This window comes from Terrapene carolina, unplaced genomic scaffold (genome assembly GCF_002925995.2).
Source record: "Terrapene carolina triunguis isolate 2854851 unplaced genomic scaffold, T_m_triunguis-2.0 Scaffold139, whole genome shotgun sequence".
Lineage (NCBI taxonomy): Eukaryota > Metazoa > Chordata > Testudines > Emydidae > Terrapene > Terrapene triunguis.
The window spans coordinates 12,489,236-12,494,255 of record NW_020664490.1 but is presented as its reverse complement, the minus strand read 5'-3'; the positions used below and the strand labels follow the sequence as shown (position 1 = coordinate 12,494,255).

At 41.5% G+C, this 5,020-nt stretch overlaps 1 non-coding gene across 1 annotated transcript; it reads right to left on the bottom strand.

Moving 5' to 3' along the window:
* Positions 1-4,221: 4,221 nt before the first annotated feature.
* On the bottom strand, positions 4,222-4,294 carry TRNAR-UCU. The gene has a single exon. It is a non-coding gene; the product is annotated as a tRNA-Arg (tRNA).
* Between the last annotated feature and the right edge of the window lie 726 nt (positions 4,295-5,020).

The window sequence follows — 5,020 nt, the reverse complement described above, 5'->3', positions numbered from 1 at the left end:
AGGAAGTCTCTGAAAGACATGACCAGAAATACATCTGAGATTTTGAATGTCCTAATTGGACGTCCATTCTCACAGATTCCACCAACGAAGGACAAAAATGGAAAATACTGCCAGGATATTGGTACTCAACTTAAGCATTGGTGTGAACATTTTTGTGAATTAATTAACAGATCCCCATCTAGATGTAAACCACAAGTTAATCCAAAAATGAAACCAGCAGAAAATAGGCCAGTGACATTAGAGGTAATGATACTTATGGTCAAATAATTATGAAATGGCAAATCACCTGTCCTTGAGAGCAGTTCTGCTGAAATGTTAAAGAATGGATGCCCAGATTTAGTTCACTGGCTTCATAAAATCATCTTAAAAGTTCGGGAAACTGGTCACGTTTTATAAGACTGGAAAAGGGGCATACATTATTATTTTTTTTAAAGAGGGAGAACATTTCTACATGTATGGTAAACTTCAGTTTAAACCAGCTAAATCAAAGCTGAGAGATATGTAACATATGCACATCAAGTATGTCCTCAGTCCTAATGGGCTGCTATAAATAATAGGTAGCTTTTAAAGTTTGCAATAAGATAAGATGTTATGTGGATATTTCTGTACTGGTAAATTTAATACTGTTCCTTGCTATGTTTTGAATCTTGCAGAAGTAGAGGGCTCTTTCATCCAAAATTCTTCACTATAGCAATTTTACTTCATTGTATTCTTGTCCTATTGACATTCAGAAAAAGCAATTTCTCTATACTGTATTGGTTTTTACTTATAATGTAAAGACAAGGAATTGGTAGACAGTCATGTTTTTTCTTGTGGGAAGCAGCTTCCCACTTGCCCCGACACCTAGCAGATCTGCAAGAATGGTCTTAAAATTAATGCTCACCATTCTATATTAATATGAAATTAAATGCTGATATATGACAAAACTGTTTAAAACATGTACACATGTATGCAGAGACCTGTAAAGATGTCCCTCTTCTACACTAGCCTTTTTATTATCTTTCTGTTTCAATTTTACCATTTTCAATTTTACCGTTTACAATTCAGCATTCTGAAATACATACAAGTTGATCTCGAGACCACATCTTGTATAGTCATAAATAATAATCAGGCACTTATCAATTTGATTTAAAAGTATAAATCTACACTCCACTCATTTATATCCTTCTGTTAATGCAGTTCTCACCAGCTCCTGCTTTAGAACATGATCTCTTACCCATGTGTAACCCACACACCTCCTGGGTAGTGCTCTGTCCCATCTAGTTGCATTGAGACCACTCAAGGAGAGATTAATGCGTCTGTCCCAGCCTTAGCTAAAGACCATGTGGTTTTTAGCTCATGCAGTAGAAACTCATGCATTTAGCAGAGGTCCCAGGTTCAATCCTCCCACTGACAACTGAGGTCTGTTGGTGTTACACATGCGTACAAAAATATTCAACTAACATGACCACCACAGAAGTAATTTGATTTCCAAGCCAGCTTCATTTCTGCCACAGCAGATTCTTTTATGCTGCATCATCTCATGCAAGACAATAAGCTAGGGCTGTATGCTTCCCTCCACTCAGATAGACCAGAGTGGAGAAAAAGCAGTCAGAAAATCTGCAGTGAATGCAGAAACGGGAAGCAGCTGCTTCGTGACATGCTTCCACCTCTCCACCGCCTGCAAGAGCCTCTTCTGAGGCATATTTTGTGGCTGGGCTATCTGTGGTTTAGAAGTGGAAAGGGCACAAACAACCACTCTGACTACAGCAGATTTCCAAGAGAAAACACATGGAATTTAATGTAGCATAACTTTCACTTTATAGTTCACCCCCAGAGCAGTGCTGCAAGCATGTTCTGTGACGGAGAGCCAATGGCAGCATGATTTCTAAGCGAGCTGTATTTCACTGGCTAGACCGGAGAGCGAAGGAAGAGGACAATGTTGGTTCAGTAAAATATAAGCCAACTTCTTGTACGGCTTAGGAGAGAGAAGAATCCATACAGAACATTTGTTTATTTAGACTTTTAGAGAAAACTGACAAAAGCCATTTTCTGTGTGAAATGGAAAATGCAATATACAGTGGATGTGTGTATATAATATATTCAATGTATCTATGCATAGAAATGTATAATTAGATAATATGGTCAAGATTTTCAAAATGACTACTAAGTTTGTGTGTCTTGATTTTTTTCAATGGCCAACTTGAAACATATTGAAGGGGTCTCTTTTTTCAGAGGATGGGCCCTCAGCATTTTCTAAAAATTAGTGGCATCCATTAGTGTGAATGCAATATTGTGACCACAATTTGGGGATGGAAAAAGAAAAGGCCAGATTTTAATAAGCTGGGGTACAATTCTCGAAAGCACCCAAATGATTTAAGCACTTTTAACCCTATTTCTTAAGCTAAAATTTTAATCTGAGTGTTATTTTAGACTTTTGTTTTTCGTTAATCATCCGATTGCCTGTATCTGAGATATCAAAAGCCTTTTACTACCTAGCTGTAAACTAATCTCTTTTTTTGTAAGTGAAATAAGACTACCACAATCATCACTGTCTTCAGAATGGTTTGAAATCAGCATGGTATGAAATATAGTTTTCACCTAGATATTGCTTGTAAGAGTATAAAACTATTACTTCCTTCCATCAGTCTTTTGGAATAACTACAATGAATCAAACTTTGCTGTCAGTTTACCATTTTTAAGCATTCAGCCTAGCTAGTCATATAAAAGGCGTGAGCCATTTCCTGAACAGATACAGCTATATAGCTGACAGTGATTTATGGCAAAATGAATAGTATGATTTTAATTCTAAAAGTGTAATTATCTTTCAAGGATAGGTTTCCTGTCTGATTATCTCATGCTGTCATGGGTAAGCAGTAAACCTGATTACGTTAATGAATTGAACTCTGAATTATAATAATTTATATGTGCATAGCTAAACAATGTTAACAATTTATAGATATAATGTTTGCACAATTATGTTAAAATGCAGGACTAACTTAAAATGTTAGTCTCAAAATTAGTCATTAATCTTCTATTCAGAATAAATGCCATGATGGTATAATTTCCAGATAAGTAATCCTCTCCAATGTTGTATTAAGCATCTAAGCATTAGTCTGAAATACTTCGTTTGCCTGGAACCTGATGTTCCAAGCCTGTCTGGGTCAAGTCAGCCTTATTTCCTACAGTTCCAAGTTTAAATATATTGAATTCTCAAAACTTTATTGTGTGGGTATCTTAAAATTGAAGTTCTCTCTTTGCTGTATAGCATGCACTTTAAAGAACCAATGGTACTTTTTGCAAGTTTAGTGTCCTTGCCTATAACTGTCTACTCTCAGCTCTCCATTCTGCTGAGCAGCATTCTATGTGCTATTTGTCAGCCTAGCTACACGTCACTGAATGGTGTAGAAGTATGATTCACCAGCTGGTGTGCCCCCTCATGGCGGAAGAGGCGAGTTCTCCTCCACTGGTGCTGACAGCCACTCTGGCCTTGCAATGGTCCACTCTTTCTTGTGTCCCAGCCCTACCAGGGTAACAGAAAGTCCTACCAACAAATAGTCCAATGGCCTTCAGTCACGTCTTTGGTCTCCAACTCTCGGCCCAGTGCAGTGGCATAGCTAGAAGTGGAAATTTGGGTGGGCCGCGACTTTCAGATGGATGGGCAATGACAGGCTGTGGGAGCTCAGCTTCTCCCCCAACGCCATGCCCTCTTCATATCCCTGGTGCCGCCAGACACAGGGCTTCACCTGCCAAGCTGGGCACGTGCATGGGCCGGCTCAGGAAATGGCAAGGCAGAGCTGCTGGAGCATAGCTTTCTGAAGGGTGGGCGCATAGCTCAGTCCTGTATTTCAGGTGCCTAAGTGATGCTCCAGGCTGCTTTGGCAGCACTACATCCTGCTCAGATTTGGGTGGACCTGGATGCTAAGTGGGAGGGGCTGCATCCCATCCAGACCCACCAGTGGCTTCGCCCCGTCCCAGTGGTCTGTACATCCCTGCCATCCATGGGGCCATCTTTTCTTGATGACCCAAGAGAGCCAGACAGCTCACCTTCTCTGTAGCCCACGGAGGTGGGAGAGCAAGAAAAGAAAAGAACCTGCTTAGATAGGCTCACCTGCAAGTGTCTGAGGCAGTTTTCTATTTCCTAAGGGGAGAACAGGCACCTCTTGATCTATGCCAACAACAGAGGGGTAGTTAAGTGCCTTGACTTCCCCAGGAAGGTTAATACAGAAGCTCAGAGGAGAGTACCCCAGGTGGGACTTGAACCCACAATTCTTGGCTTAGAAGGCCAATGCCTTATCCATTAGGCCACTGGGGTTGATGCTAAACAGCCTTGCTTACTGATGGAAGAGCTAAGAAGGCACGTGGGCTGATGCATCACCCCAGACAGTTTCTTTCAGCTAGGTGGGGGTAGAAATGAGCCTTGGCCAAGGACAGTTGCAGGATGCTGCCACTTTCAGTCCATGCATGCCCCTCCGCTCTGGATACAGACAAGTTCTTTCATTTGCAAACTAAACCAGGTCATTTTCTGGAAGCCTTGCCATACTTCTAGGGTGTTGATGACTATCTTTTCTCAGCTCTAAGGCTCTGGTCTTTCTCTTGAGATGACTTTGCCTGTAATCTTAAGGCAGCCTCATCCATTCTGGGGATATGGAAAGACACTGAGGTGAGTTGCTGCAAGAGGGGGAGAGAGAGCTGCTTCGATAGAGAGGGTCAGGTCTTGCAGGTTCTCTCACATAGGCTGCAGCTCAGTTGCGCTTGGGTAGTCAGGGCTGAGAGGTTATGGTGATAGACTATAAATCTATTGAACAATACCCACACAGCTTTGAATCCTGCTGACTATGGGCTTTCCACTTTGTGTGCTCTACTTTTGCTGGCCTTGAGCTTTCCAAAAATAGCAGACAGGCCTCTGGACCTCAGAATCGTTTGCTATGACCCTTTGTTGCTCCTGTGGTGCCTTGCAGAGCTGCTTGCTTCCAATTTGGTATTTGCCAGGCAGGGCTTCCTGAAGTAGAAGAGGGTGGTGGTCACTGTTTGGTCTTCC